The 27,506-nt window shown below is 45.3% G+C and overlaps 1 protein-coding gene across 2 annotated transcripts in view; it reads right to left on the bottom strand.

Moving 5' to 3' along the window:
• The window catches only part of GRB2 (growth factor receptor bound protein 2), a 121,467-nt gene extending 114,184 nt beyond the window's left edge, over positions 1 to 7,283 (bottom strand). For both annotated transcript variants that reach the window (XM_063960632.1, XM_063960633.1), the window contains exon 1: positions 7,176 to 7,283. The gene's annotated coding sequence lies outside the window, so the exon portion shown is untranslated. The remainder of the gene's footprint in view (positions 1 to 7,175) is intronic.
• Between the last annotated feature and the right edge of the window lie 20,223 nt (positions 7,284 to 27,506).

Here is a 27,506-nt window from a genome sequence, read left to right as displayed (position 1 = left end):
TTAGCCTTTTCCTACAAGCAATTAGCTATCAGACACACACAAGGTCTGAGAGACCATGCTGTGCTCACTTCTAAAATCAAACAGACCAATGTGCCTTTCATTTGGTATGATATACATTTTAAGAACACACCAATCATGTTGTCTAAAATTATTTTCAAAATGATCACATAATTTGATCGTGTGCTTTATTATATTCAGGACTAATAAACTGGCTCAGAATTTAAAGTGCACTTATCATTCACATTTTCTAATGTAATATGAAAAACATAACAAATCTATGTCACCTTAGTAAAGTAACCTGGTTGATGAAATGATTACTTTATTTTTTGGGCCAGTTTCCTTATGAGTAATAGGAGTAACTAACTTTTGCTGTTTGAGACCTGGGGGGAAATCTCGGTACTGCTGACATCACAAGTGCTACAACTATTTTTACACAATTCACAGGATGTTTCCTACTCTTGAGTAACTTTGTGTGATTGCCTACAGCAAATCGGGAAATTTATTATAAAAGGCACTTTACACATTTCTGCAGCACAACAAGTCCTGGGTGTAAATGTGTCCTCATATATCCAGCCATCATTTGCCATACAGGGCGAGATGCCTGGACTGAGTGAGCCACCAGGTTCTGAGCAACTCTGCTAATGTCCGGTATTTTTGCCAAAAATTTGTCTGAATCACAACACAATGTAACTAGGACACACCAGGAGAGGGTGCGGATTAATTTGATATATATGAAACTTGTATAGTGTGTGTGACTGAGCTGTACATGGAGGAAAAAAGCTGCGGCTGCTACATTGTAGCACTTCATATAGAGATTTGGAGACTCAGTCACACACAGATATACAAGTGTCATATATCAAATTAATCAGCACAATCTCTTCATCCGTCCTCGTCATATTGCGTTGCAAGTACAATAAACACATTTTTGGCAAAAAATACACCAGATGCTAAAAGACTCTCATGCGACCTGGCGTGCCAAAAGGGGCTGTTTGGCGTGACTGCAGCAAAGATGTATGGGGACATATAGGTGTGTCAACCAACCACAACAGTCATTATACATATCTGACGACCAGACAGATGCCACAAGGTACTGTATAACCTATGCTTGCTTCAGATGCCACGAGGCATAACCTAAGCTTGCTTCTTCTATATACAGTACCTCAGCTGATCATAGATAGATCACTTGTATGAGATGAAAACATATACTGTATACCAGAATCTGGATTACATGAAAGAAGGTAACAGACAGAGAAGCAAGGGAGGTACACACGGACAGATCCGTGCTTAAAATCTAAGCAATCTGACTAGATTGCTTAGAAGTTAAGCATGGATCTCTTGTGTGTATGCCCATAGCGATAGTGATGCGCTGTCGCCAGTGCTAGATTGAGCCTGCATGCAGGCTCAATCTAGCAGGTAGCTCACTTCAGCACGGTGTGAAGTGAGCGGCCCCCTGTCCCCCTCGCTCAGCACCCATCGTGCTGTGCTGAGCAGGATAAGAGATGTGTGCTGAGCGGTCACTGATAGATCGCCCAGCACACATCTCTTTAGTGTGTACCTCCCTGTAGAGATGCTTATTCATCAACAACAGAGGGGGGGGGGGGGGGGGGTAGAATATGACTATATTAGGCTGGTCCCTAGACTTATTTTGGTGTGTGCAACACAAAAAAAAAAAAAAATATGAAATTGAGAAAACTGGGTTCATTTTAATAACATGGGATTTCATTTAATGGGATTTCTCAGAAATTAATTGTGACCACACAAATTCGATGTCAAAACCCCATAAAAAATATTTAAACAAAGGTTCACACAAATCACTACATCTGGCCAAGCACATTACACAGAAACCAATCACCAGCTTTGATACAGTAGTTTTGGTCAGGTGTTACATTGGGAAGCGGTTACAATGCTGGTAGTCGGGATCACGGAGGTCACAATGGCGACGTCGGAATTCCGACTAGCGGTGAAATACCGCCGCCACAGGCTTTTCTCCCTCTGTGGGTGTCCACGACACCCAGAGAGGGAGAATATAAACTGTGGTGAGCGCAAGGGGCTTTCTAGTGCTCGCCCCGCTGCCGGCATACTGGTGTAGGTATACTGATGGCCGGGATCCTGGCCGCCGGTATCTCACACTGAAACCGAGACATTTTGTTGTATTGTATTTTTAAAGGTTTCCCGGATCAATGGGTCAGCCTTATACTGTAAGCAAAATCAGCTGCTGATGTCGTGTACTGAGCAAGCTTTACAGGGTTTTCCTTCAAGTGCCAATGGACCCTTGGAAAAAGATAATGCTGTTGTGCTGAAAATGGATGGACAACCTGAATGGGACATAAATGATCTATGTTCAAAATGGGGGCATCGGATTGATTGTGCATTTGTATAAGGTTATTGTCAAAAAAGTAAAATGAATGGGAAAAAAAAAAAGTTGGGGGGGAATTCAAATGTTATCGCACTCCCGTCTAAAGTGACGGGAGATCGAGGGGAGATATTCGAATGCCCCACTTATCACACCAATTCCACTCGAGTTTAGGCGCGCAAAGCACCTAAACCCGACCAAAGTATAGGGCGCGAGCGTGCCCAAATGGGTCTCTTTACGTGCATTTCAGATCGCTACCCCCGGCTGAATTAACTTGCAGCGTCCATCCGCAGCAACATTAGAATACTACCGGCAGGCGCGATAGGGAGTGGGAGGGGGGCAGAGATTTGAATCTCACCCATGGTGTCAATCTTTCAGTGATTAAATTAATATGTATGGACATACTTAATGTAGAGATTTTCACAGGACTAAATTAATCCACATAAAATACACATTGCATTGGATACTAGCCTACATCATTATGTATACTAGGCTACATCAAAATAAATGCAAACATGCATCTGAACAAATTCCAATTATGGTCTTTTACAGGTTTGATTTGAAACAGAAGATCAGATAACCATAGCTTGGTGATGTTGCAATAAGTTCTTAAGAAGGGATATGGCCACAATGCCGGCTGTCAGGATCCCAGCAATCGAAACCGTAAACCCAACACCGGAACTCCAAAAAGGGCCAGGAGACCTACGCCAGTATCCCAACAGCTGACATCTTAACTATAAATATAGCCAGCGGGTTAGGTTTAGGGACAGGGGGGTTAGGTACCCCTGGGGAGAGGGTGGGGGGGGGGGTTTACGGTTAGGCTGCGGGGGGAAGGAGAGTTAGGTTTAGGGACAGGGGGGTTAGGCACCCCTGGGGAGAGGGGGGGGGGGGTTACGGTTAGGCTGCGGGGGGAAGGAGAGTTAGGTTTAGGGACAGGGGGGTTAGGCACCCCTGGGGAGAGGGGGGGGGGGGGGTACGGTTAGGCTGCGGGGGGAAGGAGAGTAAGGTTTAGGCAGCGGGGATGGGTAATTAGGTTTAGGCACACTCACCCGTCTGTCTTTCCATCATCGTGATCCTGGCGTCTGTATTATGACCGCCAGGATCCAGTGCGCCGACAATTCATACCAAACCCATAAAGCGCTGCAAAAACTTTGTAGCACATTTAAAATACATACAAATATCTGATAACCACAGAGCAGTATGTTCTATCAGTGAATCACTGAATCTCAATGCGATCATAATCATGAGACAGTTGATTTTAAGCAAATTATCTAGAGCTCATATCAGATCACAAAAAAAGTACCCAGGGCACTGAAAAAGAAACAATATTTAACTAATATAATATATTGCACGGACCAAGCTGCTGTTCAAATGGTTGCAACCTAAGAGACATACAAAGAAAAAAATGGGAACAGCGCTGCCTTCATACAAAGTGGTAAACAAATGCAATGACAACAGAGTGCTGAACGCTAAAAAAAATAATATTGCTGCAGATATGCTAAAATTCAGATTTACAAAATCATACATATATGAAAGAGAGAGATACTGTAAAATTTTTAACCAACACATGCAAACAGATACATACATGAATGAATGGGATGTAGTTATATTACCGACAGTTACATCCCGCCCCCCTCAAAATGCCGACTAGCAGGGACTATTCCACAACACCCACAGAGTGCGAATGGAACCTGTGGCAAGTGCAGCTCGCCAGCGAGCCCGCAATGGGCTTGTTGCGTTGCCCTCCCCGCCGGGTTTTCACAGTCGGTATGCTGACCGCTGGGATCCCCAGTGGCAGTAACGCATACCCAACCCTGAACAAAAGTGTGTCTGGTAATTGTGACAGCAATGTACTGTGGCATGTATAAGATTCACTGAATGGCTGACAAATCATATTGTACTTTAAGCAGCATGGACATGATAAAAGAATCATGTCCTAGAATCCCCTAAACTAAAGCAAATAGTGTATTAATCAAGAGGAAACATTTATAAAGATACGTTGAGTCTGTGTTGTGATCGAATTTGTAGCTGACATAGGGGGCGAGTCAAATTATTTTCGGGCACCCGACGGAGCAATTCCTTTGTTGATTTGATCGGGCATGCGTGCTTGGGGGCGACCATTATTTCTGCTCGCCCCCCCTCTGGCTTTCACACATTTTTTTTTGTTGCAGCTAAATCCGGTGGAAATGGGCGTGCCAAGTGCAAAAACCACTGGAACAAATATCTAGATATCGCCCCGTCTAAAGAGATGCAAGTACGAACGTCCATAAAACATTTGAATCCCCAACCTATGTATATCAATATATAATAAATGACCAGCACAATGGGAGAAGTCCTGAGAACTCTTACAGTAATTGGTATATAAGAAGGCAAATAACATAAGGAGCATATGAATGAAAAAGTACTTCAATCCCGGCATCAGTATGTGTTGAAATCAGCCCGATCCAGGTGTTGGCTGGTTGGTAGTGAGGATAAGTGATCCAGTGGTAGACACGTTGGCGGAGCAGCCACATCCTACTGCTTTTATTAGATTAGTGCCAATACTCTTTTTTAGCATTAAGCACACTCTTGTTATTGCATTTGTTTACCACTTTTTATGAATGCAGCGCTGTTCCCATGTTATTCTTATTATACAAGCCCCATTTTTTAATTTAATTTGAAGATAGACTAATATTAAAGTAAAAATATTTTTGTCAATAAATAAAAAAAAAAAACTATGAAAGCTTTACTGCTAAAAAAAAAAAAAAAAAAAAAAAGGATTAGTATTTAGGATACGAGGATGTTCTTTGCGTACTAGGAATTGATGCTAGTGGGGTGGACTGAGCAACAGACTGCAAGGATTGGTCAACCTGTATGTAAATATTGGAGATAGCACTCTAGCCCGATTGTGGGTATTTGTGAAATAAGGATAGATACTGTGGGGCCGATTCAATTTTTTTTTTCTTTCCGCGGCCGTCCAACGGCAGCAATTAAATTTTTCTGCCGTTCGCGTTTGTCCGCCCAAAGCAGGAGTTTGGACTGGTTTAGCTGTTTTACGAGTCTTAAACCTATCTGTTTGGGCGCGACATGCGTAATTGTGCATGGGCGCCCAAACAACAAATGAATAGTGACAACTGTTTGGGCATCTAACAGTCCCATTTAGATAGGATTTTTAGATGTCCAAACAATTGAATTCCTCCCAGTGTGTATAACACCACTTTCAGACAGAAATGTCTGTAAATCCCAGCTTTTACATGCCATTTGGGTGTCGGATCGTTTTGCTGATCCCTGCCTGACCACCTTTTTACGCAGACAAGGTAATTACCAGCTCGAGAATTTCTAGCCGGTAATTTGCCAAACAACACAGTATTTCTTCTGTGTGGAGTCAGCCCGAGTCGAAATTGCCGGGTCTACGACCCAGGTAGATTCCAGGGTCGAAGTCTCAGGAATTTCAACCCAGGTTGACCAATTCACACAGAAAAAGGACCCGTGTTGATCTTCAAATTAACGGGTAGAACTTCTTGACCCCGGAATTTGATTTTCTGTGTTTAAAGGGTATACGTAATCCTTTACTTGTGCCACAGTTGGAAGCATCTCCATGTCATTTCACTCAGACAATATCTGGGAGCGCAGCCTGTACCAGCGTGCACCACCTTAGGATAGGACTCAGTACCAGAGAACCACTCTCTGCAGTAAAACATTCACCTACTGACATTTCTGGACATACTTTTACCACACAGAGGTTACAATACAAACTAGGTCGCTATCAGTCCCAAAGACTATCAGGTTGCTACTTGCAACACCTCTGCTTCTACCAATTACATGAGATTGACAGATAACCCATATCCCATACTGTACAGTATATGCATTAGCATCTTGTATTATTCTGTACCACCTTACAACAATACTCATTGTGTACTCATTTGGATTAGGAGATAGTTTAACAGCAGTGAATTGTCCATATCTTGCTCCTCACACTGCCATTAACATAAATTGTTATACATGGTCCTTAGAAAGTATTAACATTTTAGAGGCACTTCAATGTCAGGGTGAAAGTCTTTAATGAAAATGGAGATTAGACAAGTACCCACATTAAATGTGGTTTACAACATTCTTCACATTTATCTTTACATGAGACCACTTCCTGAGCTGAAGCTCTCCCTGCATTAGCCTCTCACCAACCAGTCCCCAAACCCATCCCCACATCCACTCACCCTCAGCAAGTCTTCTGACCAGATATTTCCTGCCCACAGTTGCTTCCTCAATTTCCCCTTAATGGTTTAATGGCACACTCTCTTCACAAGTTGTTCCCCCGTCACCCCGTGCCAGCTGCCTGTCCTATACCCCAGTGTAGAGACTCTGTGAACTTGCTTCAACTACTAGCACATCCTCCAGCAGGAGGTTGCCCATGCCACCCACACTTCTCTCTACTACTTCCCAACCTAACCTCCAATGCTGGTTCTACAGCTTCTAAAAGGCTACATTAGCCCTTCACTCAGCCATCTCTTCTCCATCCTCTGCCTGTACTCTGCTCAGGACAAGCCTGCAGCAGCCAGCTCACTGTCTTACATCCATTAGTCAGAGTAACCACACAGCTCTAGCACTTTACTCATTGCCTCTCCCCTCCTGTGCCATCACCGCTGCCCCCATCACGTACATCGTACAGGCGTCTCTGCCTACCCTACTCCACCCAGCCGATGTCCCCAGCACCAGGCTGACACTCCGCAGCCGGGCCCTGCTGTTACCTTCCACCACTTCCTTCCCCAGCACGCTAAGATTACACTGTGCCTCCCTATAACTCATTGCCTCCTCCGCCCCGTTATTCCCCGTCTGCCGGTCTCACCGTTTTCCGCGGAGCTACCTCTCCTCTCTCTCCTGCTGGCCGCTTCCGCTCCGCCCCGGGGCAGATCCTCCCGCGAGACTTCCGGGACAACGTCAGATCCCGCGGGCGTAGGAACGCCATGTGTCATCGTATCACGTGAATAGAACGGATGGCGTTCAGCGGGGCCATCTTTGTTCTGGGAAAATGCAATATTTCTACATTATCACTGCTTGGTTTTCGCAACCCACCACGAAAAGGAAGTGCAGAATATTGCATTGACTCTAATTAAAACAACCTAACAGATACTGGGCCAAATTTAGTAAGGATTGCAAAATTTGCAATCCTTTGAATCGCATGCTGGGGGCCGCCCATCACTGGGCAAGGCCGCCCAGTATGCTGACCGACACCTGCCCCGTTCAACTAGCAGAAATTGCAAACACATCGCAATTTCTGCTTGTTAGCAGAAACTGAGGATGCTCCTTCCTGCGCCCACAGGAAGCCTTCTGCCACTTTCTCGATTGTGGCGGCTGCGTGTGACGTCACGCAGCCGCCATGATCACGCCCCCGTTTGGCTGACTCCCACTTGCGCCGCACCGCCCTACGACCGCCTCTGCCTGATTGACAAGTAGAGGCGATCGCATTTTCTGCAGGCCCCCCCCGCAGAAAGTGCGGGCGCATGCGCATGATGGGCGCTGTACATGCGCCCGTGGGGCAATCAAAATAATTCCGGTTGGATCGCAATTTGCAATCCAACCTGAATTAGCCCCACAGTACACAGTAGATCAGTTAAATATTTAGGCGTATGATAAATTGCACGGTGATAAAGTACCAGCCAATCAGCCCTTAACTGGCATATTACAGGCTGTGTTTACAAAATGATAGGAGCTAATTGGTTGGTCCTTTATCACTGTGCTTAGCACTCTCCAAGGCTTAATGAATCTGGACTCTTTACTGTAATTCACTCTTAACACCCCCACTACCACCACCCTTTCCAAACATAAAATATACATAGATATACTATAACAAAATAGTTGCAAATATTTTAAAGCTGTTTCCTAGCACTCTTTTCTGATGGACAGATGCATTCAGCATGCTCACTTGTGATGTTATCAAGGAGAACACAGCAGGACTGCAACTGAAAATCCAGCCCTGGCATTGAAAGGACAAGGGCCCACCTGCTGTGGGCTCAATGCATAGGCTTACCATACTTACACTTTAAACTGGTATACTCACCGGTTCTGTGGCTGGCTGACTTTAAGCCTGCATTTCATCTGGTTTTAATCAGCCACAGACCCTGTGTAATTCATGAGTGTCCCAGTTTAAATGGATACCATGGTAAGCCTATCGATGCTCAACATGTTGCACATTGATGGGGTGTTGGCGTAGTGCAACATGAAGCATTGGCACAAATGTATGTATACGGGTGTGGTATGGTTGACCGGCGGTCAGGAGATCAGCAGTCAGCATACCGACGCCGCGGGATCTCGTGGAAACCCACGAGTGGGAATAGATACAATATGGGTAAAATTTGGTGCTTCAAAAGCAAAGACCTTTCTGCCAACCTGCAGGGCAAAGTATCTAGATAATATAAAACGTGTAAGGTCTAGCGCAAACTCCTATTGTGGTATAAGTGCAGGGCCGTCTTAACAGCAGTGTAGGCCCCTGGGCACAGCAATGCACTGGGCCCCCTACCCATCCTCCAGTGGTAGGGGTGGGGGGTGCTATCAGCGCAGCTTTGATGTACCCCAGGCGTTAGAGGGTGTTCTATCTTCAGCTCAGCATGTAGGACCTGTAACAGTAATTTCTGCTAATTACTCCTTTACTGCACAGATGGGGCTAAACTGTAGAAGGGGCATTGGGCTGAATGATGGGGCCCTGTTACATGACTTCCAGAGTGGTAGCGGGTGTTTAATACGTAGGGGAGGGGTGGATAGTGGAGTGGGCTTTATATTTTCCGGTGGGAGGGCAGCTGCTTGACTGCAGATATCTCAAGTTTCTGAAAATATATTTCTTAGCTTTGAATGGAATAAAAAACTAGAGAGTCCCACCTTTCAGAAGGTTCTGGGGACTTGGGGATCAGAGTTCAGGAGCCAAAGCAATTCACCAACGAAAATCTAAAACTGCATATTAGGTGTGTGGAGCTGGAGCAGGGACCAGCTGCTTGAAGGCTGATATCTCTGGTTCTGGGCATAGTAGAGACAAGCTGCCAGTGTCCACCAAAAGGGGAGAGTCCCAGCTTTGAGCTTATATCCTCACAAATACTCTAAGTCAGACAAAACCCAATATATCAGGCTGGGAAGTGCAATTAACAGGCTTGGTTGGTGACCACTGCTTTCAAGTCAGATATCTCCGGTTCCCCAGGGCCGATTTTCAAAAATCTGGTACCCCTGGAAAGAGGGGACCCTAAGCTATCAGCATAGGGCCCTTATACTCCTGGGGCCCTTGGGCAAGAGCCCATTGAGGCCATACGAAAAGACGGCCCTGTATAAGTGAAGTTCAGACAACATCACACACAAACGAAAAGTTTCTAACGTCTCCCAAAGGACAAAGTTGATCTCTAAAATTCTTCAAAGTAGAAAGCACATAGTTCCGAAATAGCCCAAAAGTTCTTTCTTATTCTTATAATTCAGACTGTAATTGTCAGATTCAGAATTGAATAAGGCACATTGAATAAGGCACAATTAAAGATAATTTCCAAGGAGCTGAAACGCGTCGGTGAGGAACATTTGCCTGACAGACTACCCAGCCTTGATACTTCAATGGTGGATTCTTGTTCCCGGGAGGTACCAGAGATATCTTATACCATAAACGAGATTTGGTGTGTATTATACACCTTTATCTGAGGTACGCTGCCAGACATATGCTTTTATCTTATTCTATTCTAATAAAAACTGTATTACACTATCAGATCCCTCCTGTTCTACCTTTACATATCTGAGATCTACTTCCTGAATCAGAGCTGAACAGAGGGATGAGAATCTGACAATTAAAGTCTGAATTTTAAGAATAAGAAAGAACTTTTGGGCTATTTTGGAACTATGTGCTTTCTACTTTGTAGAATTTTAGAAATCTACTTTGTACTTTGGGAGACCTGAGAAACATTTAGTTTGTGTGTGACTTTGTCTGAACTTCACTTATACTACAATAGGAGTTTGCGCTAGACCTTACACCTTTTATATTATCCTCAAGTGTGAATAGTCCCTGTTGGTCGGCATGACGACTATCAGGATTGTGAGGCTTTGGGATGTAGGGGGATGTCGGTCTCATGACCGCCGGTCACATGAATACATCCCTATGTATACAAGTACCACTCTTGGTATACTGCCCACACCGATCATTTCCCTCTGTGTGAAAGCCCTCAGAACAGCAGTAAAATACATAAAACCGTAGTGTTTAATAAGAAAGATAAATGGTTAAAACACAATGGACTATAGGTTTTACAAGATAATTTACCAATACAATTGTCACCTCATCAAGAACACACTTACCACATCACATATTGGGCATGATTCGGAATCAGACACAGCATCAATATTGGATGCGGTGGAGCCATATTTTCTGTATGTGCATGCCTCCCTATGGTGTACGTACAGAGAAGCAGTTCAGACTTATACACATATACCTTGATATTTAGACTGTTTTTTTGGTGTGTGTGTGTGTGTGTGTGTGTGTTTTTGTTTTGTTTTTTAGACCATACCCCTATGAGACATACTCATTCCAAGTTTGTCCCATAAGGGTATGAAACTAACATAGAGTAACTGTATCAGCCAAGCTACTGCACAGATCAAACACTGGTGGATATAACCCAGTTTTTTTTATTGCCTTGGGCACCATTAATCCTAGTTAAGCATCTGCTGTAAGCTTTCACGAGCACGGCTGTCTTTCCTTGTGTGCTTTCCCTGCCATCAGGGTCTGGCAGCCAATCAGGAGCAGCACCTGCCGGTCCGCAGACCCTGATTGGCTAACGAATCGGTGCCTCATTTGAGAGACACGCTGCCGCCACCACAGAGTGGATACGGGACTGAGCACTGAGGGGTAGGAGAGGCGCGCACTCCCCTCCCCTCACACACAGCAGCAGCAATGGGCAGGTAGAGGGGGGGGGATGTGTGTACCTGGCACTGTGGGGGCATATCTGGCACTGTGGGGACATGTTTATGTCTGGCACTGGGGGAGGAGGCATATCTGGCATGTGTATATCTGACACTTTGGGGACATGTGTATACCTGGCACTGTGGGGGCATATCTTGCACTGGGGGTGCATATTTGTATCTGGCACTGTGGGGACATGTATACCTGGCACTGGGGGGGCATATGTGTATCTGACATGTTGGGGACATGTGTATACCTGGCACTGTGAGGACATATGTCTATCTGGCACTGGGGTGTCATATGTGTATCTGGTATTGGGGGGCCATGGGCATATGTGTATCTGACACTTTGGAGACATGTGTATACCTGGCACTGTGGGGACATATCTGGCGCTGGGGAGTCATGTGTATCTCGTACTTTGGGACATGTGTATACCTGGCACTGTGGGGGCATATGTGTATCTGAAACTTTGGAGACATGTGTATACCTGGCACTGTGGGGACATATCTGGCACTGGGGAGTCATGTGTATCTCGCACTTTGGGACATGTGTATACCTGGCACAGTGGGGGCATATCTGGCACTGGGGGGGGGGTATATGTGTATCTGGCACTGTGGGGACATGTGTATACCTGGCACTGTGAGGGCATATCTGGCACTGTGGGGGCATATGTCTATCTGGCACTACTGGGGGCATATGTGTATCTGGCACTGCACTACTGGAAGCATATGTGTATCTGGCACTGTGGGGGCATATGTGTATCTGGCACTGTGGAGACATATTTGTAACTGGCACTGTGGGAGCATATTTGTATCTGGCAGTATTTGGGGCATATGTGTATCTGACACTATTGGGGCATATGTGTATCTGGCACTGCGCTATTGAGGTCATATGTGTATTTGGCCCTCCATATGTGTGTCATGCCCCCATTTTCATTGGCCACACCCTGTGTGGCATGAGACTACATCCATTCTTTATTGCGCATGCCGAAGGCACGCACACACCGTGCCACTAAGAAATATTTTCTACTTGCAGCGCTGCGTCAGTGCATTGTTCTCTAATATTTCATTCTAATTTAAGATCTATAGATTGTAAGCTTGCGAGCAGGGCCTTCCTACCTCTGTCTGTCTGTCTGTCTGTCTGTCTTTGCCCAGTTTTGTTCTATAATTGTTGTTCTAATTGTAAAGCACAACGGAATATGCTGCGCTATATAAGAAACTGCTAATAATAATAATAATAATTTCCTGCCATGCCAGAGCAGATAGACCACTGCTTCCCCTCACGGCTATTAGACTGTACCTCATATCAATCATACTGTCCCAACATCAGTTGTAAAATGGTGGGATTAATCGCAGTCCACTGGTATACCAGACCTGGTTTGTCAACAAATCTTTGTTCCGGTCACCAGCACATCACATCTGGAGGAATGGAATAGGGCCGCAGCCTCCAGGCTATCCAGCAGCATAGCCAATTACACTTGCATGGATTACTTGTGAAGACTGAAGGCAGAGCCGAAAATAGGATTTTTGTCAACCAGGCAGTGATTTGGAAAAATAAAAAGAAATTATTAAACAATTAAAATGTAGAGAGAGAGAGATATATAGATAGACTGACACCAATTCTTCACAGTTCCGGTGTCAGGAATTTGCGTTCAGTGGCATCTCACCAGCGCGCTGGTGTGCAGGCCTCTGGAGGTCAAGGCCCCAGTTTGCGGCTGCATGAATGCTCTGTCGCGGTGCCCATTGTCATTGTGTACCCCTGAAGTTTATCCAGTGTGTACCCCACTGTGTACCCGCCATCTGTGCAGCATGGGCGCCACCATGACACTTGCTGTCATCTGACCTGTAACACCCAATGCTGCGCTGTGTCTGCACACATGATTCAAGCATCCAATGTCTGCTGACCAGGGGGTATAAATCCAGAACATCGGCTCAGTCTCATCGCCTTGAACAACGCGTCACATCCAGTGTACAGCGTCTCCTGGCTCGAGTCTCCAGTGATTTCCTTGCTCCAGTGTCTCTGTGGAACTAAAGGCTCCAGCCATCCTGCTCTGCTACAACTCCTTCCACAGTCAGCTTCCACCTCTGCATGCAGTAAGAGACTCTCTCCAGGTGCTACTTACCATTCTCATCTGTGTGTTGTTTATCTGCGTTCAGCACCATGCTATTCCATCTGGCACTTTAAAAAAACAACCAGCTTGCAATTTACAAACTGTCTCCTGCTTTGGCCTTGCCTGGCTTTGTGGACTTGTGCATCTATATAGACTGTGTGAATCTATTGCTGTTGGTTTCCAGACCAATCTCCGGAGTTACTATTGCCTGTGTTCACTGTCATCAGTTGCATTACTATCGCCTGCATATTTGATCCTGTTACCATCGACTTCCAAGTCGACCATCAATGTTTGCCATCGGATTCCAGGCTGGTCATCACTGTTATTAATTTCACTGGTTTACAGATCAACACCTGTGACTGTTGTTATACCTCTGTCAGCTTCGTTGCTCAAACCATCAGTATTGTTATTGTGCTTCAGTGACTGTTCATACCTCTGTGTGCTAAATAAATATCATAGCGCACATGCGCAGGAATCTTCTACAGCCTCCTCGTTTCCTCCACCACACCACCACTGACCCACTAGTGCCCCCTCCAGGAACAGACACAGTTACAGACCTGACATCCGGAGGTTGTGTGACATATGTTTCTCTATTTGAGATACGTTGATGACCTCCTATTGTTCTGGTCAGGACCTGAACAGGAGCTTATGGAGACCATTAATGTACTTAATAAGTCTGACAGCTCAGTCAAACTCACTATGGGGGTAATTCTGTGTTGATCGCAGCAGGATTTTTGTTAGCAGTTGGACAAAACCATGTGCAATGCAGGGGAGGCAGATATAACATGTGCAAAGAGAGTTAGATTTGGTTGTGGTATGTTCATCTGCAATCTAAATTGCAGTGTAAAAATAAAGCAGCCAGTATTTACCCTGCACATAAACAAAATAACCCACCCAAATCTAACTCTCTCTGCACGTTATATCGGCCTCCCCTGCAGTGCACATGGTTTTGCCCAACTGCTAACAAAAATCCTGCTGCGATCAACTCAGAATTACCCCCTATATGTCAAGGCCAACATAAAATTTATTTTTTGAATGTACATATAGCCATTAAGGAGAAGCGTATCTGCGCCTCTTTGTACTCGTACTAATAGTATAGGTCATAACAACATCCTCAGATTTGATAGCTTTCATCCAAGATCCACCATTTACAGTGCATCCGGAAAGTATTCACAGCGCTTCACTTTTACCACATTTTGTTATGTTACAGCCTTATTCCAAAATGAAATAAATCCATTTTTTCCCTCAAAAATTCTAAACACAATACCCCTGAGGAGCGACTTGAGTGGAGTGTGGCCGGAGAAGGATGATACCTCCTTGAGGGAAACTGGAGGACGCAAGAACGGCACACATCAGACATCATGACAATGAGCTTTGCGCCCCCTCGAATCCTGTGCCCACAGCGTATGCCCCCCTAGCCGCCTCTCTAACTGTGGCCCTAATAGGGGCATAATATGGTGTAAGGTAGTATTTTCTTGAAGGCCATACCCATTTCCTTAAGACCACACCCTTTTCCTGCTAGACCACACCCCTTTTCCCAGGTACACACATTCTCCCCCCCCCCCCCCCCCATAACTATGGGCGGGACATTTTTTTGTGTTCGCACCAGGAGCCAAATCGGCTAGAAACAGTCCTGGCTGGCATGAAGAGATGTCTGAAGACTTGGAGACTGGAGGAAAGGCTTGTTTTATAAGTGAGGTGAATTCCACCGAGTTGGTGAAGTCTGAAAAAATCCTGTAACCAGGAAATAGAACAGGTAATGAGATGGTAGATGAGACAGGCAGATCTTGGGTAAAATGGAAACATCGATTTTGACCATTTTTTTAGACAAGTAAAGACAAGAATGTTGGTGGAGCTATTATTAATGGTTTTGTATGTTAGAATTAATTTATATCGGAATCAGTAAAAACAATAGAGGCAACCAACAGAAGAAGGATGTTTTCCAACGAAAATTAGTCTTTCAGTTTAATTTAGAATACAGTAAAAGGGTGAAAGTCTGGCTAAAAAGATGTTAACACGGGAACTGCAATAGTTAATGGTGGAGATGTCTCCAACATTGGAGAGAGATAAAGTGGAGAGAGATAAAGCACCAACAAGTCAGTTGTTTAAAAATGACATCAAGAAGCTGATTGGTTGATACTTTATCTCTCTCCACTCTCTATCTCTCCAAGCTTTGAAACATCTCACTCAATTAGCTACAATTTTCGTTGTGATTTCTATGAAATATGTGTATTGTATATGTATTATGGAAATATTTCAGAGAGCAGTTCTGAGTCAAAGAAAACATCTACTGTAGGCAGTGAGTTTGATAGATTTTATTGTTTTGTTCTCAAAAGAATTACAGATTATCAACTAGGTGCTCATGGGAATATTATTAGCTTGGTTTTTTAAAGACCGAGTTTGAGGTTCTGAGAGGTCATCCTAGATGAAATAACAAACATTCAGTAACACAAATTAGGCATGGCCATTGGTGGATTATCCGGTACCATTGATGGATAACCTTGATGGTGTGAAACCATCCATACAGATAATCATTGATGGTTTCAGCCATCCATGGTCAGCCCTACTTTAGTATTGATCAAGTTGTGGACCAATCAGGGCCTGGGGGTGTGGTTTCACGGGTGCCGGGGGGCAGAGCTATGCTCCATGTCCCCGACACCCTGGAGAGAGAATATAAAAAATATTCAATAGCTTCTAATCATCGATGGCTGATAACCATATAGTTTTCCCCCATCAATGGTAAAAGTAGTCAACATTGGTCATAGACCATTTATGATTTTGAATAATCGATGGTCGATGGCCATCCCTAACACAAATGGAGAGAGATACAGAGATGATAGATAGCTGGGTATTTGTTAGGGTCTCTTGCTCTGTGCTGCCACGTCGTCATGGCAACCGGGAGACAAGTGCTAGCGGAGTAACCTGAGCGTAGCTGATACTCCGGTTCGGGTCTTTTGCTGTGCAGTGGTTACAGGCTCTGTGCACGGCAGGGGATCCGGTGCTGGTTTTTGTGCTCACAGTCTGTGAGGTCTGAGTGGGGCGTGGACAGCACCTGCTATATAAACCCTCTTCTCAGGTTAGGCAGATGCTGCTGAATCTTTGTTGGTTAGTCAGTTCCTGAAAGCTAGCTAGTACTGTGTAAACTTTGTATTTGTTTGTTGCTTACTGCAAATAGGCCTTGGGATTTGGTATTACACTCTGCCAATCCAGACCTAGCAGTAAGACTGGAGTCAGTCGTTTAACCTGCTGGGGTTCTTTTGCTACTCTGTGAACCTAGCAAGTTTGCGGCTGTATTCTCAGACTTGCCTGCCAAAATCCTTTCTCACTGTGCAAGGTGTTCAGGTGTCAGTTTAGTGGCAGTAAGCTGAACCAGTGCACTGCAAGTGAGGACAAGGATTGTGGAGACTCTCCTTGTGTCTATTATTCCATCTCTGACCAAGGAGTTTACTGCCACCCCCGTTGGTAACCCTTTAGGGTTTTGCTGTTGCCCTTAGCAACAGCATTTCGGGTTCTCTACGTATTAAATCACTACATCTCGCTTCTTTCCATCTGAGCATTCCTAATACTAGGGAGACACGCAGTTTCTTAGCCTTTGGGCTTCTCTGTTCACTTTGTGTTTATTTTGTTACCCTATCACCTTCTGTGTATGTAATGTCATATTCCCTAGTCTGTCTGTGAGTTCATTTGTTTTGCATCCCTCACCGTTCAGACACCAGTACATTCCTGCTGGCACTGGTGTGCATAACATATTCAGCAGCCTTATACTCCTGTTGAATTTTTGTGGGAATATGGAGCATACCCCTCAAAATACTTTGCAACAGGTGGTCGATCAGGTGCAGGTCCTGACTCGACAATTTAAGGATTTGTCCATTAAAATGCACACCTCGCAGGCCGCTGGCGGAGCTCCCGCAGCAGCAGTACCTTCAGGGGTTAAGGAGCCGAAAGTAAATCTCCCGGATCGTTTTTCTGGAGATCGCTCGCAGTTCTTTTGTTTCAAGGAGAGCTGCAAGCTATATTTCCAGCTTAGGCCTCAGTCTTCTGGGTCGGAGATTCAGCGGGTGGGCATAGTGATTTCCTTGCTAGAAGGAGACCCACAGGTCTGGGCATATGGGTTGCAGCCTGACTGTCCGTCGCTTAAAAGTGTTGATGCTTTTTTTACGGCACTGGGCATGTTGTATGATGACCCTGACAAGACGGCCTCAGCCGAGGCTCAGATTTCGATCCTTAAGCAAGGGCGAAGGCCAGTTGAGGTTTATTGTACGGAGTTTCGGAAGTTGGCCCATGATACCCAGTGGAATGACCCAGCCCTGAGACACCAGTACCGAAGAGGTCTTTCTAACCAGTTAAAAGACCAACTGGTACAATATCCCCTGCCTGATAGCTTGGATCAGCTCATGCAGTTATCCATTCGGGTGGATAGACGGCTGAGAGAGCGCAGGCTTGAAAGGGAGACCGAGGTTTCCTTCTTTCCCAAGGGAACCTCAGACTCTGAGGAATTTTCCGAGGAGCCTATGCAGATTGGGGCTACCCGCCTCTCCTCGCGTGAGTATTTGACGCGGAGGAGACAGCAGGGGTTATGTTTGTACTGTGGGAATAAAGGTCATGTGGTAGTATCATGCCCAGAAAAGCCGGAAAACTTCAGGGCCTGAGGGTGATGGGAAATATCCTGCCAGGTCAGAAGTCGGAATTTCCCAAGAAGACTTTTATCATTCCGGTGACCTTGAAGATCCTCGGTCAAACTGTCAAGACTGAGGCCTTTGTGGACAGTGGGGCCGACGGGGTTTTTATGGACCGCCAATTCGCCCTGAAACACTCTGTTCCCTTAGTACCCTTGGCATCGGAAATTGAGATTTGTGGGTTAAACGGGGAACCATTATCCCAGGGTAAAATTACCTCTTGCACTAGCCAGATTTCTTTGTTTATTGGAGCCACACACTCTGAAAAATTGTCCTTTTATGTGACTGTCTGTACTTTTGCCCCATTGGTGTTGGGGTTACCCTGGTAAAGGGCCCACAATCCTCAATTTGACTGGGTCTCTGGGGAGATTCTTAGTTGGGGTACTGATTGTTTCAGGAGTTGCTTGAGCCTTCCAGTCAGGCTTTCGCAGCTAAGTTTGCCAGGATTGCCAGGATGTTATGCAGATTTTGCGGACGTGTTCTCCAAAAGAGTTGCAGAGGTACTACCTCCCCATCGCCCCTATGACTGTGCCATTGATTTGTTGCCGAATGCTAAGCTTCCCAAGAGCAGGTTGTACTCCCTGTCACGTCCTGAGACTCAGGCTATGGCAGAGTACATTCAGGAGAACTTGGCTAAGGGATTTATCAGACCTTCACAGTCTCCAGTTGGGTCGGGGTTCTTCTTCGTGGGTAAAAAGGACGGTTCGTTGCGACCCTGCATCGACTTCAGGGACTTGAACCGTATCACGATTAAAAACTCATACCCACTGCCTCTCATTTCGGTCTTGTTTGACCAACTTCGTACTGCCACCATTTTTTCTAAGATTGACCTACGCGGTGCATACAATCTAATCCGAATAAGAGAGGGGGATGAATGGAAGACTGCCTTTAATACCCACTCAGGGCATTATGAATATTTGGTGATGCCTTTTGGGCTCTGTAATGCCCCGGCAGTCTTCCAGGACTTCATGAACGATGTGCTCAGGGAATATTTGGATAGATTCTTAGTTGTATACTTAGATGACATCCTAATCTTCTCCCATTCCCTGGAGGAACATCGGAAGCATGTACGCTTAGTCCTCTAGAAACTCAGAGACCACCGGCTTGGGGCGAAGCTGGAGAAGTGCGAATTTGAAGTTCAGCAAATCGCATTTCTAGGATATATTATCTCCCCAGAAGGTTTCCAAATGGAGGGTTCCAAGGTACAGGCAGTACTGGATTGGGTGCAGCCCACTAGTTTGAAGGCGCTTCAGCGTTTTTCTGGGCTTTGCGAATTTTTATAGACGATTTATCGCTGGATTTTCGTCTATAGTGGCGCCCTTGGTGGCACTCACTAAGAAAGGGGCGGATGTTGCTCACTGGTCTTGTGAGGCCAAAGCGGCTTTTGCCCGTCTCAAAAGGGCATTTGTCTCGGCCAAGGTGCTGCGACACCCAGATCCAGAGCGTCCTTTTGTGGTGGAGGTGGATGCCTCTGAGATGGGTATTGGGGCAGTGCTCTCTCAGATGGGGGTGTCTGATAATCGCCTTCATCCCTGTGCTTACTTTTCCCGTAAATTTTCGCCTGCCGAGGTGAATTATGACGTGGGTAACCGGGAATTGTTGGCTATTAAGGATGCACTCGAGGAGTGGAGACACTGGCTTGAGGGGGCTAAGTTTGTGGTCTCAATTCTCACCGACCATAAGAATTTGGCATATTTAGAGTCAGCGAAGCGCCTCAATGCCAGGCAGGCACGATGGGCTTTGTTTTTCGCTCGCTTTAATTTTTTGATAACATATCGCCCTGGGTCAAAAAACATCAAGGCTGATGCGCTCTCGCGGAGTTTTGCTCCAATCCAGGAGACCACCGAGGAGCCATTGCCCATTGTGTCCCCATCATGTATTAAAGTGGGCATTACCCAGGACCTCGTCATTCTGCTTGCTGATAAGTACACCTCTGCAATAACCCACAGACATCTCCATGCTATATTTTCAAATGTATGTCGATTTCTGCTTGCTGATAAGTACACCTCTGCAATAACCCACAGACATCTCCATGCTATATTTTCAAATGTATGTCGATTTCTGCTTGCTGATAAGTACACCTCTGCAATAACCCACAGACATCTCCATGCTATATTTTCAAATGTATGTCGATTTCTGCTTGCTGATCCCTGCAAACTATAACTTTGATCTCTATTCACACCAATGTATATTTTAGCAGTGTATGTAATTGTATTTGTAGAATATTAGTACTTGCTTATAGCTGATATTATCTCTTGTATAGATGTGGGTCAGTGGAGTGGAGTTTATTAGCATACATGGCCTGGTGTTTACTTAACACAGGGTAATATAATTCCTTTGATTAGATGTCCAATTAGCTTCAGCTGAAGCCTTTGTAAATTAGAACTAGTATATGTTAGCATTCAGTTATGGGGCAGTTGTCTGAGGGGGCAGTTGTCAGAAGTTTAGAAATATACGAAGTTTGGAAATTACAAAGTTAGGAAATTTTAAAAAGAACAGTAAAACCAACAGTTGAACAAACATTGAAAAACATTGGAAAGCAGGTAAATCTACCATTTGATTAACAATTTCCATAAGCATTTTCCTATCTATACTTTTCTCTTTATAAACACCATGCTCCACAGACTTTTTTTCCTCATAGCACTTCATGGTATCCTCTATAAAATGACATCGTCCTTCACTATTCCTGTTATTTATCGCTCTGTACACATTGCAGCCTCATTAATCCACTCCCCTCTTATTAACACTCATGAGCTTTTAACCTATCTATGTACACTAACTGTCACATCCTCTACCTGTCACCATAAGAAACTATCACACACCTCCCCTAACTATACCTATCTCTCTCTTCTTCTGCTTCTACTAGCTGGTGACATATCCCCAAATCCAGGTCCCATCCACATACCACGCTCACATTCAGCTGATTCACAACAGAATATAAAATCAACAAACCTTATCAACATCACTTGTCTCCCATCTACCTCCAAGTCACTAAAATGTGCTTTATGGAATGCACGCTCTGTTTGCAACAAATTAACAGCTATTCATGACCTTTTCATAGCAAACAAATTCAATATGCTGGCTATAACAGAAACCTGGCTCACACAATCAGACACTGCCTCCCCTGCAGCACTGTCACATGGTGGCCTCCACTTCACACACACCCCCAGGCCTGGTAACATCAAAGGAGGGGGTGTTGGAATATTACTATCCAAATGTTACACGCACATTGTTTTACCACCTGTTCCCTCACTCACATTTACATCCTTTGAAGTACACTCTATTAGGATTTTCACCCCTTTCTCTCTGCGTGTTGCAGCTATCTATCGCCCACCTGGGCAACCCAAAAAGTTTCTGGAAGATTTTTCTGCATGGCTCCCTCACTTTCTATCCTCTGACATCTCCACCATCATTATGGGTGATTTCAATCTCTCTATTGACAGTCCACAATCTCCCCATGCCTCTAAACTACTTTCTCTAACCTCCTCTCTTGGCCTCTCCCAATGGACTGACTCCCCTACTCATCAGGAGGGCCACTGCCTTGATCTTGTATTCACCAGACTATGCTCTGTTTCTGAACTCACTAACACTCCTTTCCCTCTTTCAGATCACAACCTTATCACATGCATGCTCTCCTCCATTACTTCAAACTCCATGTCCCTAAAGTCTACAAGGACACCTCTTACCCGCAGAAATATTAACGCTATTAATTTTCAACAACTATCTACCTCTCTGCAACCACTGCTTTCACCAATTTCTACATTCACCTCTCCAGAGACTGCTGTGACACACCTTAACCAAACTCTAGTAACAGCACTTGATGAAGTGGCTCCAGCTACCCATCACACTCCACGTAGACTTAGATGTCAACCGTGGCACTCTAAATACACTAGACACTTACAAAAACTCTCAAGAAAAGTTGAACGCCAGTGGCATAAATCTCGTAGTTCAAGTGACTTTCTCACATATAAGACCACCTACCACTCTTATCGTACTGCTCTGGACACTGCCAAACAAACATATTTTCAATCTCTCATCTCTGCTCAAGCCTCTAACCCCAAGCGACTTTTTAATACATTTAAATCACTTCTTGTCCCTCCCTCACCTAACCCACCAGCCACTGTCAGTGCGCAAGATCTTGCTTCCTATTTCAAGGACAAGATTGACAAGATCCGAAATGAAATGGTATGCTCTTCCACAGCAAGTGACCTGCTCAATTTCCTGCCTGAACCCTCTAACACCTTCTCTTCCTTTGATCCTACAAATGAAGATAAAGTATCTGCACTCTTTTCATCTGCCTACTCTAATACCTCTCCCCTTGACTCTATACCCTCACAAATTAGTAAAGCTCTGTCTACTGTGCTCATCCCAACCTTAACGAAAATCTGTAATCTCTCCCTGTCTACTGGTATCTTTCCTTCTCTATACAAGCATGCAGTGATTACTCCCATTCTGAAAAAAACAAAACTCTGACCCGAACTCTCTCTCTAACTACCGTCCCATCTCTCAGCTCCCATGCCCCTCCAAGCTACTGGAGAGACTTGCCTACACTCGCCTCACACACTTTCTTAACTCACACAGCCTACTGGACCCACTTCAGTCAGGATTTCGTGCCCAACACTCCACAGAGACAGCACTGACTAAGGTAGTGAATGATTTGGTCACTGCTAAATCTAAAGGACATTTCTCTCTCCTTATTCTCCTTGATCTCTCTGCTGCTTTTGACACTGTTGACCACTCTCTTCTCATACAAACACTACAATCCCTAGGTATTCAGGACACAGCCCTTTCTTGGTTCTCATCCTACCTATCTAATCGCTCCTTCAGTGTTCGTTTCTCTGATTCCACCTCTACTTCGCTACCTCTCTCAGTTGGAGTACCGCAAGGCTCAGTCCTAGGTCCTCTGCTTTTCTCTATCTATACCACATCTCTTGGCAAACTAATCAACTCTTTCGGATTTCAGTACCATCTGTATGCGGATGATACTCAAATCTACCTATCCTCCCCTGATTTGTCACCATCTGTATTGGGCCGTGTCACTGAATGCCTTTCTGCCATTTCATCTTGGATGACATCTCGCCACCTCAAACTTAATATTTCCAAAACAGAATTAATTATATTTCCACCGGCCAATAGTAGTTTCCAACCTGATATCTCTATCACTGTGGAGAACTCTGCAATCACCCCTACCCCACAAGCTCGCTGCCTAGGTGTCATTCTTGACTCTGAACTGTCCTTTGTTACCCACATTCAATCTGTCTCAAGATCATGTTACATACATCTAAGAAACATATCCAAAATACGCCCTTATCTTACACAAGACACAGCAAAAACTCTAATCCATGCTCTCATTATCTCCCGCATTGATTATTGTAATAGTCTCCTGACCGGTCTTCCCAAACATAGGCTCTCACCACTACAATCCATTTTGAATGCAGCTGCGAGGCTAATCTTCCTTGCCAGACGTTCATCGTCTGCAGATCCGCTCTGTCAGTCCCTCCATTGGTTACCGGTATTCTACCGTATTAAATATAAAATACTTTTACTCACATACAAGGCTATTAACCAAACTGCACCAACATACATCTCTTCACTCATCTCAAAATATCTCCCTACCCGACCTCTCCGCTCTGCACAAGATCTACGTCTCTCATCCACACGCATTACTTGTTCACACTCAAAATTACAGGACTTTATCCGGGCTTCACCCACTCTGTGGAATGCCCTCCCACGCACAGTAAGACTCGCCTCTAGTCTCCAAACCTTTAAATGTTCCCTGAAAACTCACCTCTTCAGACAAGCCTATCAAATTCCAGACCCACCCACATAACCTTCAGTGCTTCCCTATCTAATTACATCCTCTGTAGAGTATTCATAACATCACATATCTTGTCTTTCTTTAGTCTCACACCCTCCTGACACTTGGATAACTTTGTGGGGTATCATCATACAACCCATTAAGAACCTAGCAATCTGGTGGACCATTATGCAATAGGTAGCATCTATCCTTGTGTATCTATGCCTATTTCCCTATAGATTGTAAGCTTGCGAGCAGGGCCTTCCTACCTCTATGTCTGTCTGTTTTTACCCAGTTTTGTTCTATTACTGTTGTTCTAATTGTAAAGCGCAACGGAATATGCTGCGCTATATAAGAAACTGTTAATAAATAAATAAATAAATAAATTAGTCCTTAGAGCACAGGAGCAGGCTCCTCCAGACCTTCCGGTAGGTCTTTTGTTTGTGCCTCCTAGGTTAAGACAGCGAGTGTTCCTGGAATTCCATGCCAAGAAGTCGGCAGGTCACCTGGGTATTGCCAGAACTCGGGAGTTGCTATCTAGGGCGGTGTGGTGGCCCTCGGTGGCAAGGGATGTGGATCAGTGGGTTCGGGCATGTGACATCTGTGCCCGAAATAAGACTCCTAGAGGGGTTCCTGTTGGCCCATTACATCCACTCTCTATTCCATCTAAGCCATGGACCCACATTTCAATGGATTTTGTGGTGGACTTGCCCAAATCCTCGGGGATGACAGCCATCTGGGTTGTCGTTGACAGGTTTTCGAAGATGGCGCACTTCGTTCCATTGGTTGGGCTGCCATCGGCCAGACGCCTGTCTGAATTATTTATGCTGCATGTTGTGCGCCTCCACGGGTTGCCACTTGATGTGGTCTCTGACCGCGGATCCCAGTTTGTGGCCAAATTCTGGAGGGCATTTTGTTCCGATCTCCAGATTTCTGCCAGCTTGTCGTCAGGCTACCATCCGCAGTCTAATGGGCAGACTGAAAGGGTGAACCAGTCCTTGGAGCAGTTCCTCAGGTGTTATGTCTCCAAGTGTCAGACTGACTGGGTGGCTCATCTGTCCATGGCGGAGTTTGCCTATAACAACGCGGCTCACTCTGCTACAGGGATCTCTCCCTTCCTTTGTGTGTATGGGCATCATCCTAAGGCCAATTCTTTTGACCCCCTGGATTCCACGCCTGGTGGTTCCTCTGTGGTTTCGGTCCTTAGAGGTATTTGGAGGAAAGTGAAGAAAGCCCTTGTGTCTGTGTCATTAGTGACCAAAAGGGTTTTTGATAAGCGGAAAAGACCCTGCAGCTTCAAATTAGGAGACTTCGTCTGGTTGTCTACCAAGAATTTGAAGTTGAGACAGCCATCTCATAAGTTAGGCCCCCGGTTCATCGGTCCTTATAAGATCACTAGGGTTATCAATCCGGTGGCATTTCAGTTAGATCTACCCCGTTCTTTGGGTATCAATAAAACATTTCATTGTTCCCTTTTAAAACGGGCGATTAGTAATCCTTCTTCCAGTGGAAGACCTTCCCCTCTTCTGATACGTGGCCAGAGGGAGTTTGTTGTTGAAAGGATTCTTGACTCCAAGATGGTTCGGGGTCGGCTGTCATTTTTGGTGCACTGGAAGGGGTATGGCCCGGAGGAGCGGTCGTGGGTGCGCAGTTGTGATCTTCATGCCCCCAGACTGTTACGCTCTTTCTTCTCGCAGTTCCCCGATAAACCCGGTGGTAGGGGTTCTTTGACCCCTCGTCAGAGGGGGGGTACTGTTAGGGTCTCCTGCTCTGTGCTGCCACGTCGTCATGGCAACCGGGAGACAAGTGCTAGCGGAGTAACCTGAGCGTAGCTGATACTCCGGTTCGGGTCTTTGCTGTGCAGTGGTTACAGGCTCTGTGCACGGCAGGGGATCCGGTGCTGGTTTTTGTGCTCACAGTCTGTGAGGTCTGAGTGGGGCGTGGACAGCACCTGCTATATAAACCCTCTTCTCAGGTTAGGCAGATGCTGATGAATCTTTGTTGGTTAGTCAGTTCCTGAAAGCTAGCTAGTACTGTGTAAACTTTGTATTTGTTTGTTGCTTACTGCAAATAGGCCTTGGGATTTGGTATTACACTCTGCCAATCCAGACTTAGCAGTAAGACTGGAGTCAGTCGTTTAACCTGCTGGGGTTCTTTTGCTACTCTGTGAACCTAGCAAGTTTGCGGCTGTATTCTCAGACTTGCCTGCCAAAATCCTTTCTCACTGTGCAAGGTGTTCAGGTGTCAGTTTAGTGGCAGTAAGCTGAACCAGTGCACTGCAAGTGAGGACAAGGATTGTGGAGACTCTCCTTGTGTCTATTATTCCATCTCTGACCAAGGAGTTTACTGCCACCCCCGTTGGTAACCCTTTAGGGTTTTGCTGTTGCCCTTAGCAACAGCATTTCGGGTTCTCTACGTATTAAATCACTACATCTCGCTTCTTTCCATCTGAGCATTCCTAATACTAGGGAGACACCCAGTTTCTTAGCCTTTGGGCTTCTCTGTTCACTTTGTGTTTATTTTGTTACCCTATCACCTTCTGTGTATGTAATGTCATATTCCCCAGTCTGTCTGTGAGTTCATTTGTTTTGCATCCCTCACCGTTCGGACACCAGTACATTCCTGCTGGCACTGGTGTGCATAACAGTATTATGGCCCAGATTTTTCAAACCTTGGAGAGTGATAAATTGCACAGTGATAAAGTAGCAGCAAATCAGCTGCTAACTGCCATGTTGCAGGCTGTGTTTGAAAAATGACAGCTATGAGCTGATTGGTTAGTACTTTATCACCATGCAATTTATCATTACCCAAGGCTTGATAAATTTGGGCCTAAGTGAGAGATGATACCGAAATCTAAAGGAACATTTTAGTTTTCCAAGAAAAGGCAGTGATTTGGGAATTTAAAAGTGTCGCTATTGTAAAAGTGTTATGGATTTTGGGGGTCTGTACGCAGCGGCTGCATTCGGGTGGTCTGCACCTGCACACTGGCCGCAATGCACGTGCATGACCTTACATATTGCGGCTGCCTCCTGGAAGTATGCGGCAGCAGTGTGAATGACAGGGCTGGGCGTTCACAGGGCGGCTACGCGACATTGGGTGGGCATGGTGGGCCGAATGAGGGCATTCAGGGAACGTTTTTGGGGTGGCTGTGTGACATCACATGCAGCCGTTCCAATTAAAAAAATGGCGTCAGACCACCTGACAGCGCAGCCAGGCTGCGCTGCCAGGGATGAACCTTAATTCGATGCGTCGGGAGGCGGCCCATCACACATGCTAGACGGCCTTGCCCTGTGCTGGGCGGCACCCAGCATGTGAGGAGATGGATGCAGATCTGGCTGCGTATGCAGCAATATACGTCCATCTCTGAATAAGGTAGGCATATTACCCCTTTAACCTGGGACACTCATGGATTACACAGGTCCTGTGGCTGCTTAAAACCAGGTGAAATGCAGGCTTGTAGTCAGCCAGCCACAGAACCTGTGTAATACATGAGTGTCCCAGGTTAAAGGGATAATATGGTCAGCCTAAATAAGGTCCTTTGATAGGTTTAGATCAATTGTAGCTATTTTTTACACTAATCAAATACAAAGATATAAGTGAGATCTATGCAGTGGATTAATGACTTTTTATTTACGCATATCTTTGTCATACCTCTTTTGCGCTGCATTTCAGCTAATTAA

This window comes from Pseudophryne corroboree, chromosome 3 (genome assembly GCF_028390025.1).
Source record: "Pseudophryne corroboree isolate aPseCor3 chromosome 3, aPseCor3.hap2, whole genome shotgun sequence".
NCBI lineage: Eukaryota > Metazoa > Chordata > Amphibia > Anura > Myobatrachidae > Pseudophryne > Pseudophryne corroboree.
Note: the sequence above shows the minus strand (reverse complement) of the source record. Positions and strands in the feature narration are given on the sequence as shown.